Raw genomic sequence first — 13428 nt, forward strand, 5'->3', positions numbered from 1 at the left:
ACTACTCATAATACAAGACCCTCACCATTACTGACATATGACGTACCTCTTTGTTTGGAGTATGCAGCTTGCCATCTGCCGTCGTTCTTTCTCCCATAGAATCGTGTTCTTCTGATGCTTCACTCAACCTGCAACTATCAGAATTTGGCTCCAAATTTGATACCAGTGGTGGAAAAACTTTATTCTTTGTCAGAAAGGATAGTTGACCCTACTCCAGTTCAGTATATATAAGTCATTCCTATGATTTAGTATGAATTGTGAAAACATCAATAATTTTGAAACTCTTATTCCAATACCTTCAGCTGTTGGATTTGCCACTGCAGTGCACTTATGTCACCAAAAGCATCTTCATTCACTTCTGCCTTTGAAGAGTTAGAGGAAAAATTAATTAATTCATAAATTATGTCAATTAAAAAATGTTTAAAACATAGTATGCATTTATATAGGCCAGTACATTGTTTTGAATGAGCTTGGCTCGCTGGGCAAATTTCATAGTGCTTAGTGTTTCGTTAGCAGAGCTGCATGGGAAGAATAACCAATATTAGTGATAAAAGAAACAAAGAATGGTAAAGAAGGTCAAAATTTCAAGCAATGAATTATACAAACCAAATGGATGGGCTGACATTTGCAATGATCATTGTTTTTGAGTTCCCACCTAGAGAATCCTGCACATACATTTTTGGGAGTAAAGTAATGTTACTACATAGAATAATGCACTAAACGGTACGCAACATTCATCACATTTTGTAGAACTGTACCTGGAGAAGAAATGTAAGCCTTGAATCTCTGTAGGGAACATGTCTAGGCTTGCCATGGGCTAAGTCGACCAATGTCATTATGACCAAGCTAAGGACATGGAAAAACAAAATAACAGTCACTCATTAATAATCATGTATTCTTCATTTGGTGTTTAGTAACATTCAACTGCAACATATTTGATTGAAAGTAAATTAAAGAATAGGTCTTTGATAATTAGCTACCCAAGAGTTGACAATGATTTATTTATATTTGCAGCTTCTTTCAGACGTTCACTGTCGGCTTCAGAGCTTTTCTGCCTAGATGAATGTGCAAGTTAACACGTGTTTAAAAAAACAGCAATATATAAAGAATATGTTCATTGTAGTTACCTTTCAGAGCCAGCCAGATCTACCAAATTTAACCTTGCAAACCTAATGTGAGTTAATTCATCTATTTTCAACTCAATATCAGATAACATAGCAGGAAAAAAAACTGACATAAAACTCAATATTTCTAACATAAACCAAAAAAGAAACCGACATAAAACTCAATATTTCAAACAACTAACAAAGCATAATGTATAGTAGCTTATGTTGCGGGAAAGAGATGAAGGAACAGAGTGAAAACAGAGCAAAATCATGAGTTGTGTCTTTACCTAAGTTCCAAAAATCACGGTTCATGCAGGGGTAGCAAAAGTCACATTCCAGTTTCCAAAGATCAACCCAAAGTAATCAAATATTATGCACAAATCAAGTTTTTAAGTTAGAGAGTTAGAGAGAACAAACAGATTCGTCGAAACAACAACAATATAAGCAAAAAAACACAAACTCTAATCACCTGTAGAGTGAGAGAACTGGTCCAAAGCCTTTAATCACCTGTAACAACAACAATAATCATAAACCCTAAATTAAAAACCTTAGATTCAGAAACCCTAATTAAAAAATCCTAACTAAGAGTGATTTAACGGAGAGTGTGTGAAACTAAGAGTTACTGACTGGAATGAAAGAGTGAAAGATCTGGAACGGGTGGAGTGAGGGGAGTGAAAGATCTGGAACGGTGGAGTGAAGGAACGAGAGAGTGAGAGAATGTGGAAAGGAAAAACGAGAGTGAGAGAAGTGAGATGAAGAGAAATGACAAAACGCTGTGTTTCGTAGATGGGCGGGTCTGGGTACCCGTGGGTCCATTTTTGGTACCTGACCCGTTCGTTTGAACCCCCTGTAACCCGGTTTGGTAACCCCGTTGACCCGTTGGCCCGATTCAACTCGCCCAAATTCTTTTTTTTTTCTTTCGGGTTTCACCGGGTTGGGCCGGGTGGGCGGTTTATGTCCACCCCTACTACCATTAACAAAGAAAATGGGCAAGAACCCATTTGTTATTATAAGTTAAGAATAATTTAATATTTTAAGGATAAATAATTCTAATTGAAAGAAAACTAGCCTATCTAAATAATTTATCTTTTCCGTTTTTAAGCTGAGAAAAAAAGATTAGAAATAGAAAACTAAAGCCTACTATGCGTTTGTTTTCATCAGTAAGAAAAATAATTACTTTAAAACAAACATGTAAAACTCAACTACCACTTATCCAACAATGTGTCAACAATCTCACCCTAAATTCTACTGAAAGAAAAGAAATACTTAAAAAAAGTGTTCTCCAATTCTTTACGGTAACAAAACCAAGTTCAAGATTAAGATTGTTATACCCCATTTTCAAATGGCTTTCGGTGGAGAAGCAGCTAACGAAAGTGAACGGCGTTGCGGTTGCTTTGTGATGCTTGAAACGATACGTGACGTAAGAGGAAATGGAAGATGCAGGAGGAAATGGAAGATGCTGGTTATTTTCGGCTGCGGGTAGCCGTGTCGCTATTGCCATCACCGTTACAGATGTGAAACAGAACGAAGCATTTTGGATGATGTGCGAGAGGTGAGTCTCGTGACGGCCGAGTTACGAGCAAGGGTCTCCGGTGCGGTTTGCAGTGAGTGAGGGATGATGCTTCCGATGCGGTTTACGGCGTTGGTCGGAATGTTGATGGAAGCGGTAGATCCGGTATGAAGATGAAGAGTTTGGGTGGTTTGGAGGCGGAAACGAAGGTTTAAGGGGTTGTCATGAAGGTCATGTGGTGGTGGCTACCGATGGCGGTTGTGGATGTGTTTGAGATTTTAAGGAAGAAGAACAAGGTAATTGTGGTAAGAGGTTAGTGGGTTTATGGTGTTTGACGCAGCGATGGCGGAGGTTATTGGGATGAAGTTCCGGTGGGATTTTACAGTGTGTTGGTTGTAGGAAGTGGGAGGTAGTGATTTGAGTGAGGAAGATGGGATTTGAGGTCAAAGCTTGTTTGTGAGAGGAGAGAGTTCGTATTCTTTTTTAAAAGTTTTTTTTTGTTTTTACTTACTGAGTGTAGAGAGAGTGAGAGGTGTGTGGGAAGCCTCCCTTTTCAAGAAGAGGAGGAGTGTCCTTTTATTTTTTTATTTCTTGTTTTTGTTTCTTTCTTTATCCTGTCAGAGTAACATGTGAGAGAGAAACATGTGGGAGAGTGTAGTGTGTGGGTGTGTTTAAGAGGAAACGTGAGGGAGAGAGAAAGACAGTGGACAGTCTACTTCCAGCCGTAAAAAGAAGAACCCAATGCTAATTTCATTTTTTTTTAAAACAACTACCATTATTTAAAATTTTCTAATAAGTATTTTGAATAAATTTTAATCACTTTAGTTGAATAATTAACCTAAAAAAATGATCGATTATAAATAAAAGTCGGATATAAATTTGCTCGAAAAATTAAATCGGGCGCACTAAAATGATCAGTACAAAATATACAACATTTCTTTAAATTTTGAAATAAATTTTCACCGGTTAAAAGGCTCAAGCGGGTCAAAACGCAACTAAAAGAGCTGCTGAAAAATACAACGAGCACACCAAGTTAAACTACATGAACCATAGATTAATAATATTGGCGTCTGCAATTTTAATTTTGAAACTTTTTACCCGCTGATTTTTGCACGTTCTTGAGAATAGATTCAACCGATTTGTCTGTATTTTCAATAAATTTATTCTGACTGATATTTTAGTTATTATTAATGATAAAATGCATGTTATGTTGTACAAATGATGCAAATTGAAATAAAAATCGAATTTATGAAATTTTTAAAATGTCCAGACAAAATTGGGGTATGACACTGGCCACAAAGGAAAACAAGACGATAAGGGATACACTTGGGGCTCAGATAAAAGAACTCACCAATTTTGTTCGTCATGCAAAAGCTGAAGTAGATCAGGAGCGCCGACTCAAGAGTATAGCCGCTGAAGCTTCTAGGGTGTCACCCATGATATGGGAGGAGAAGTGTCGAGAAGTAAGAGATGCAAGGGAATCTGTCAGCTATTGGAAGAACCAGCTAGAGTCATTACACCAAGACAACTCCATATGGTTGAAAGAGCGAGACTATGTGATTGAAGATTATGAATCCTTTAAGAAGACCATAGACTTCTTACAAGGAGATAGGGATAAGTTTCGTACGAAACTCGATGGGCTAGTAGGATTCTGTAATTGGGCAGCTAAAGAGTTACCATGAAAGTTGAGAGACGCAGTCGAAGAGTTGAAAGAAGATAGCACTCCTCCAGCCATAATCAGTTTCATTCTGCTCTGTAAAGGGTTGCTGAAGAAATTCAATGAGGAACTAGAAGAGCTTCAGGCCAGAAAGCCAGCTGTTTAATTTGCTTATGTCTTGTATTTTGTTCCTTTAACAAATGTACTTTTGAACTATGACCTTTTTGGACCTCTATGTTATGTACTTGAATGAATGACGTTTAAAAATTACTCCATTATTGCTATTCTAAGTATTTCTTGTTTCTTCGAATTACTAATAACTAATGAAACTCGAATGATTCCCTGAAAATGAAATATGCATAACATTCGCATCCTCATTATGCATCATGCTTCATAAAAATTCAAAAAACTTACCCAACCTTTTTACCATTTATCCAGCCACACTGACTAATCAACACCGATACGAGACGCGAAGCAAATACAAGATAACATTAGAGCAAGTCGAGGCCAACCAGGTTACCATGAGGACAAACATCAATACGATCCGGGATAAGATGGATCAGCTGTTGGAGACAATGCTCGCAATCGCTCAAAGAGAGAGAGGAGTGAGGAGGAATAAGCTAGGGCAAAAAGGAATGATGGTACGCCAGGTCTGAATCCCCAAGACAAAAGTTACGTCCCTACCAAGAAGAGATTGGTTCAGATACCGGTAGGAGGCAAAGGAGATGGAGACCGCGCAGAACCTTATGATACGTCTACTCATCATGGATCAGAGATTGGAGACGACCAGTGTGATGCATTATATATGCCTGATCAACCAAAACCTAAGATACTTCCAGATCCTGCTGTAGATAGGCTCCGTGCCCTGGAAAAGAAGATCAAAGCCATAGAAGGAAATAATATATTCGGAGCTTCTGCCATGAACATGCATTTGGTATCGAATTTAGTCATCCCGACTAAGTTTAAAACTCCTGATTTCGAGAAATACAAAGGACAGACTTGTCCAAGAAGCCACCTGGTAATGTTCTTCAGGAAAATGGCTGCTCATACCGAAAACGACAAACTACTTACACACTGTTTCCAAGACGGTCTGAGTGGAGCATATCTGAGATGGTACATGAGCTTAGAATATGGGGCGAATTCAAAGTTGGAAGGATTTGGCTGACGCATTTCTCCATCAGTACAAATACAACTTAGATATGGCACCCGACCAAATGCAGTTGCAAGGGATGGCTATGAAGGAGAGTGAGTCATTTAAAGAATACGTCCAACGGTGGAGAGAGTTGGCTGCTCAGGTAGAGCCACCATTGTCTGAGAAGGAAATGACCGGGATATTTGTGGACACCTTAAAGGACCCATTCTTTGATCGATTAGTGAGCAGTGCAACATCTGACTTCGCACATCTAGTGACAATTGGAGACCGCATAGAGAAGGGGTTGAGGGATGGAAAGATTCCAGGAGCAGTGACAACACCTAGCGCACCGAAGAAGTATTCTGGAGGCTTCCCGAAGAAAAGAGAAGGTGAAACAAATGCCACATCCAGAAACTATAAAGGGAAGCAACAAGCTTCATATGGTCAAGTCGCCGCCGTGGTGCCTATACCCTATCAACAGCCAATACAGCAACAACAAATGTATCAACCGCAACATCAACAACATCATTAGCAGCAAAATACCGCACCACCAAGACAATTCAAGCCAAGACCTCCAAGAAGGCAACTTGATCCTCTACCAGTACCTTATAGTCAGATATTCCCATATCTACAAAAGGAGGGTCTTCTAACATTGAGGGAGTTAAAACCAGCTGTTTTTCCATATCCACTTGGATACGACGCTAATGCCCATTGCGAGTTTCACATGGGGGCACCTGGTCATACCTTGGAAAACTGTTTCGCATTTCAGAATCGGGTATAAGACTTGATCGAAGCCAAGGTCGTTTCTTTCACTCCAAGACGGCCGAACGTGAACACCAACCCTATGCCGACGCATAAGGATGCTTCTGTCAGTGCCATTGAGGAGAGTGATCAAGGCAAATTGATCCGTAAGGTTGAAGAGATTCAAACCCCTATCACCATGATAGGAGCACAATTGCTGAAGAGTGGTCTGATCCCGGAAGAGCTGGTTGAGGAAGAGAACAATGAAGAGTTGAGGAGTTTTATACATCAAATGCTGGATCGAGGGGAGTTACAGATAAATTACCGTGTTAAGGGCAAGCGTCAGGAAGAGATAGCCATGGTAGACATCCTCTATGATGAAGTTAAAGTAGAAATACCTATAAACCCGTTGGTGATAGAGTTCCCAACACCGTTCGAATATAAAGATGAGAAGGCAGTCCCATGGATATATCAACCCAGAGCTTTTAAGCAGGGGCAGGAAGATCAACCTTTAATGATCAACGAACCAAATGTCACTTCAATTATGGGGCCAGAAGGAATGACGCGTAGTGGCCGAGTGTTCGCACCAAGAACTGCTGATACTTCTGAAAGAGCTAAAGGGAAGAAGGTTGTTGTCCAGATCCCCACCCCTAATCAAGGAATGCAAGACATGCACCTGTCTCCTAAAGTTGTTGTCACTCGTGAGGAGGCTGAGGAGTTTTTGAGAATAATCAAGAAGAGCGATTATAAGGTGGTGGATCAGCTAAACCAAACACCTTCCAAAATTTCCATGTTATCTCTACTGCTCAACTCAGAAGCACACGGGAATTCGCTGTTGAAGGTATTGAGCGCCGCTCATATCACAAAGGACATAACAATAGAACAGTTTGATGACGTGATAGCTTGTGTGACTACTGGGAATTTCTTGGGTTTTAATGATGACGAACTACTGAATGAGGGAAAGAATCATAACAAGGCTCTCCATAACGACTTTGATAAAGCTGCCAGTGGAAGGGATAAGTATGAAACCTAGTACCCTAATCGTAAAGGCATTCGATGGCTCAAGGCGAGCGGTGATAGGAGAGGTTGACTTACCAACCAAGATAGGTCCAACTATTTTTAATATCACGTTCCAGGTCATGGATACACATCCTGGTTACAGTTGCCTACTGGGGAGACCCTAGATTCACTCCGCAGGTGCTGTCACCTCCACTCTGCATCAAAAACTAAAATTCATTACAAATGACAAGATGATTGTGGTTGTAGGAGAAGAAGATATTTTGGTTAGTAACTTGACATCTTTCCGATATATCGAGGTGGATGGTGAAATCACTGAGACACCATTCCAATCCTTGGAAGTGGTAAACATGATGGCCACCCAACAAACCTTGGAGGTCCCGAAATCAGGACCATCCATGGCCTCGTGGCAAGGAGCTAAAGTTGTTATGGAAAGTGAAGATGCTAAAGACTGGGGCAAAGTGGTGGAAGTGAAAGAGAAACGAGACAAGTTTGGCTTGGGGTATGACCCAACATCACACAAAGTCGGTAACCAACCTGACAAAGAGAAGATTCCTTCTGTAGAGAAAACGTTCACCAGCGCTGGCTATATCTTTGGCAAGCAGGTGGCGATGATCAGTGAAGAAGATTGCGAAGATGGGGTGTCTAGCTGGATGCGACAGGTCGCACCTAATGAAGAATTGACAAACTGGAAGGCTGTGGAAGTTCCCCAAATATTTCAAAAGTAATTTTATCATTTTAAGACAAAACCCTGTGCTCTGCCCAAGGCACAATGGCGTGTTGTAGGACCTCCTTTATCTTTTTCAAGAGTTTTTATCATTAATGAAATGACAATTTGCATCCAAATTTTTGTTCCCTTCCTTTCGTTTTTACTTATTTACAAAAATGGCATCAATTTTTACGCACGCACTTTCTAAATAAACTACATAAATCATAACATGCAGAAACACCACCGAGACTATTGATAACGACACTACTAAGGTCCAATATGATTTTGATTGCCCAATCTACCTAGCTGAAGATGAAGTGGGGGAAGATTGCGAACTCCCTGAAGAGTTGGCCAGATTACTCAGACAAGAAGAGAAGGTCATTCAACCACACCAGGAAGACGTTGAAGTTATCAATCTGGGAACAGAAGAAGACAAGACAGAAGTAAGGGTAGGCGCCGCACTTCAAGATACAATGAAGACAAGATTGATAGAGCTCCTCCACGAATATGACGATGTGTTTGCTTGGTCATACCCGGACATGCCCGGATTAGACACTGATATTGTAACCCACAAGCTTCCCCTTAAAGAAGAATGCCCTGCGGTCAAACAAAAGCTAAGAAGAACTCGACCAAATATGGCTCTCAAGACAGAAGAAGAGCACATCACCAACCTGGGGGAAATATTCGCTCGTTTAAGGAAGTATAGGTTGAGATTTAATCCTAATAAATGCATATTTGGGGTTCGATCTGGGAAGCTTTTAGGCTTTATTATAAGCCAAAAGGGAATTGAAGTGGATCCTGACAAGGTTCGAGCCATTTAGAACATGCCTGTACCAAAGACTGAGAAGGAGGTTTGTAGTTTCTTGGGGAGATTAAATTACATCGCCAGGTTTATCTCTCACCTTACTGCAACATGCAAACCGATACTCAAGCTTCTGAGGAATAATCAAGGCGTGGAATGGAATGATGACTGTCAAATAGCCTCCGATAAAATCAAAGAATACTTGTAAGAGCCACCGATTCTAATGCCCCCTGCTGAAGGGAGACCTCTCATCATGTATCTAACCGTGCTCGATGAATCCATGGGTTGTGTATTGGGACAACAAGATGAGACTGGTAGAAAAGAGTATGCCATCTATTATCTGAGCAAAAAGTTTAGTGAATGCGGGACCAGATATTCACTACTCGAGAAAACTTGTTGTGCACTCGCATGGGCCGCTAAGCGTCTCAGGCAGTACATGCTAACTCACACGACTTGGTTGGTATCTAAAATGGATCCCATCAAGTACATATTCGAGAAACCAACTCTCACTGGTAGAATTGCCCGATGGCAGATGTTGTTGTCAGAATATGATATCCAATATGTTGCGCAAAAAGCGATCAAAGGAAGCATATTGGCAGACCATCTTGCTCACCAACCACTGAAGGATTACCAATCTTTGAAGTTCGACTTCCCAGATGAGAACATCATTGCTGTTAAGGATGTTGAAGATTCCGAACTAGAGGAAAGTCTGGAGCCAGGAGCAGGATGGACGCTCATGTTCGATGGTGCCTCAAATGCAATAGGCCATGGAATTGGGGCACTGTTGATGTCTCCCAATAATTTCCATCTACCGTTCACCGCAAAGCTTTGTTTTACCTGCACAAACAACATGGCCGAGTATGAAGCTTGCATACTAGGGTTGGAAGAAGCTATTGAGTTGAAGATCAAAATACTAGAAGTATTCGGGGACTCCGCTCTAGTCATACATCAGATCAGAGGCGATTGGGAAACAAGACATGCTAACCTAATTCCATACCGGGATTATGTACTGAAGCTACTCCCAAAGTTCGAAGAAATCACTTTCTCTCATATTCCTCGAGAAGAGAATCAGATGGTAGATGCCTTAGCAACTTTGGCTTCCATGTACAAATTGATATGGCCCAACCATCAACCTCATATTGAAATTAAGCGTTTTGATGAACCTGCTCATTGCCTGACGACAGCAGAAGAGCCAGATGGTAAACCCTGATTCTTTGATATCAAACAATATCTAGAAAAAAGGGAATATCCGGAAGAGGCTTCCACCCTTGAAAAAAGGACCCTCCGGAGGTTGGCATCAAAATTCCTCTTGAATGGAGAGGTATTGTACAAACAAAACTATGACATGGTTTTGTTGAGGTGTGTGGACAAAAACGAAGCAGATCAGCTTATGAGGGACATACACGAAGGGTCTTTCGGTACGCACGCCAATGGGCATGCCATGGCAAAGAAAATTCTAAGGGCAGGTTACTACTGGTTGACGATAGAAACCGACTGCTATCATTACACCAAAACATGCCACAAGTGCCAAATCTATGCTGACAAAATATATGTACCGCCTACCCCGCTGAATGTCATAGCATCACCTTGGCCTTTCTCTATGTGAGGCATCGACATGATTGGAATGATAGAACCCAAAGCGTCAAATGGACACAGATTTATCTTGGTGGCCATAGATTATTTTAACAAATGCGTGGAAGTCGTGTCTTATGCGAATGTCACAAAGCACGTAGTCGCCCGTTTCTTGAAAAATAACATCATATGTCGATATGGGATTCCCAACAAAATCATCACTGATAATGGGTCCAATCTCAATAACATGACCATGGATGAGTTATGCGTAACATTCAAGATCGAGCACTACAACTCATCACCCTATTGACCTAAGATGAATGGGGATATTGAAGCTGCAAATAAAAATATCAAGAAAATCATCCAAAAGATGGTTATCACGTACAAGGATTGGCACGAGATGTTACCTTTTGCATTACATGGCTATCGCACGTCGGTACGAACTTCAACAGGGGCAACCCCTTATTCCTTGGTATATGGTATGGAAGCAGTTCTCCCTATAGAGGTGGAGATCCCCTCGATGAGAGTCTTGATGGAGGCTAAACTAGACGAGGCAAAATAGGTTCAATCAAGGTACGACGAGCTCAACCTTATTGAGGAGAAGTGCTTGAAAGCGTTAAGTCATGGTCAACTCTACCAGATGTGTCTTAAAAAGGCATTCGACAAGAAAGTCTGTCCCAGTGTGTTTCAAGAGGGAGATTTAGTGCTGAAGAAAAAATCTTGCCTATTCACAAAGACTCTAGAGGGAAATGGACACCAAATTATGAAGGTCCATTTGTGGTGGTTAAAGACTTTTCCGGAGGCGCTCTAATTCTAGCAACTATGGACGGTGATGAGTTGCCGCTTCCCACCAATACTGATGCTGTTAAAAAGTACTTCGCCTAAAAAAGTGGAATAATAAAAGCCGCTAAATCGAAAACCTGAAAGGGCGATTTAGGCAAAAAAAATGTCTATCCCGGTGGATTGAAAACCCGAAAGGGTGATCCAGGCAAAAATTAGGGATAAAAAATAAAAGAATTGACCCGCTGAGTTGAAAACCCGAAAGGGCGATTCAGGCAAAAGTGGGTATCCGGTGGATCAAAAACCGAAAAGGCGGTCCAGGAAAAAGTTAGGGATTAATTCCAAGGCAAAAAGCGGTACTTACAGTCATCTGACATATCCTCGAAGGCAAAGAATCAATCTACCTCACTTTTCAAAAGCAAAGTGCTTGGATTATCAAAAACATAAGGATCATAGCAGTGTGGAAACTCGATAAGGACTCAATTTTCATTGCCATTTTGTTTCTATGCACATCAATTACCTCATTAAGGAATTGCGTCTTTATGTACAATCACCCATTTAAGGGTCAAATCAATAAAAGAGAATTTTTCTCAACAAAAGTGTGCCCAAATCATTTTTTATTTTATCTGTTTATTTGCAAAGCACCTTTTATTTTTGATAGACATCACTTAAAAAAAACGATTGGAGAAAATAAAACACATGTTTGAATAAAGTGGTAAAATTGCTTTTGAAACAGTAAGCGGACGAATCCTTTAGTCCCCAAGATTCATTCTTGTTTTTCATAAAGATGTAGGACTGATTGCAAATGGTTATGTTCCTTTTAACTACTAATTATTACCTCTCATAGATGTACTCATGGTATGGCCAGACCGGGGCAAGGCTCCATCACATTTCCAACAGAAACATTGATAAATCATGGATGGAGTATCGCGTGTTGAGAAGTCTGAACCTTTCAGTAACTTGGAGCAACCCAAATATATTCCCAAAACCATCTAGTAGAGGCATTAAAACTTGATCTTCATTAATCACCCCAATAACAAAAGTCCACCCTATTGGCATCGTACCTCAAAGCAAAATGTCTTAACCGGGGCATGTCCGATTATCCATTTGCATTCCAACATGCATCATATAAATAATTCATAATTGGTTTTTCTCTATCAAACAAAAAAATTAAAGAAACACGGTCATATTAATCATCAGCATACTCATGCATAACCCTCCCATAAAGTTGGAAGTTCAACAAATAAAAATCATTCGCATTTGTACAGCTAAATATCCCCAGTAATTGCATACTCGCATGCATCTCATGCATCATCCCATGCATGGAATTCCCACCTAAAGTGGGACATCATACAAAAATCAAACATAAAGTATCAGGATCCAAGGTCATTCATACATATCTTGGACATTCCTCATTTCCAAATGAAGTTATTACCTTACATATGCTCGTGGGATTATTTCTCAGCAAATCATTTTTTCAAACTTTATGATTAATAATGATATTCCCAGCATTTTTCTTTACAGTCATTGCTCCCCAAGCAGAGGTTACCCTAAAAAGTCTCTTATGAGCTTTTTCCCCTGCAAAGCATTTCTAGTAAGTCTCCTTCAAAAGGAGTCTTTTCAAAAAAACTCCCCCAACAGACGAATATTCGAGATACTACTTCATTTATCTGAAGAATCTCGTTTGTCTCCGAGATACTGTTTCATTTATCTGAAGAATCTCGTTTATTTTTTAGAGATACTGCTCTGATATCCTCGGAGAGTCTTAGATTCAATTAAGGTATTTTTTCCATTTGTTGTAATATCTTAATTCTATCATATAAGATGTTGTTTCGACTCGATACAGAGAATCTCACTTTTACTGTTTGAGATGCTGCTTCATCAATATGAAGAGTCTCATTTCAGATTCTTTTTAGAGATACTACTCTAATATCCTCGGAGAGTCTTAGATTCAATTAAGGTATTTTTCCCTTGCTGGAATATCTTAATTCTATCATATAAGATGTTGTTTCGACTCGATACAGAGAATCTCACTTTTACTGTTTGAGATGCTGCTTCATCAGTATGAAGAGTCTTATTTCAGATTCTTTTAGAGATACTGCTCTAATATCCTCGGAGAGTCTTAGATTCAATAAAGGTATTTTTTCCCTTTGCCAGAATATCTTAATTCTATCATATAAGATGCTGTTTCGACTCGATACAGAGAATCTCACTTTCACTGTTTGAGATGCTGCTTCATCAATATGAAGAGTCTCATTTCAGATTCTTTTAGAGATACTGCTCTAATATCCTCAGAGAGTCTTAGATTCAATTAAGGTATTTTTTCCCTTTGTCGGAATATCTTAATTCTATCATATAAGATGTTGTTTCGACTCGATACAGAGAATCTCACTTTTACTGTT

The 13428-nt window shown here is 39.9% G+C and overlaps 1 long non-coding RNA gene across 1 annotated transcript; it reads right to left on the reverse strand.

Moving 5' to 3' along the window:
- Positions 1 to 474: 474 nt before the first annotated feature.
- LOC127135258 (uncharacterized) lies at positions 475 to 1057 on the reverse strand. Its single transcript, XR_007808486.1, has 4 exons — positions 981 to 1057; positions 759 to 846; positions 607 to 665; positions 475 to 518 (listed from the first exon to the last, which is right to left on the reverse strand). It is a non-coding gene; the product is annotated as an uncharacterized LOC127135258 (long non-coding RNA).
- Positions 1058 to 13428: the final 12371 nt, after the last annotated feature.

This window comes from Lathyrus oleraceus, chromosome 4 (assembly GCF_024323335.1).
Source record: "Lathyrus oleraceus cultivar Zhongwan6 chromosome 4, CAAS_Psat_ZW6_1.0, whole genome shotgun sequence".
Taxonomy (NCBI): Eukaryota; Viridiplantae; Streptophyta; class Magnoliopsida; order Fabales; family Fabaceae; genus Lathyrus; species Lathyrus oleraceus.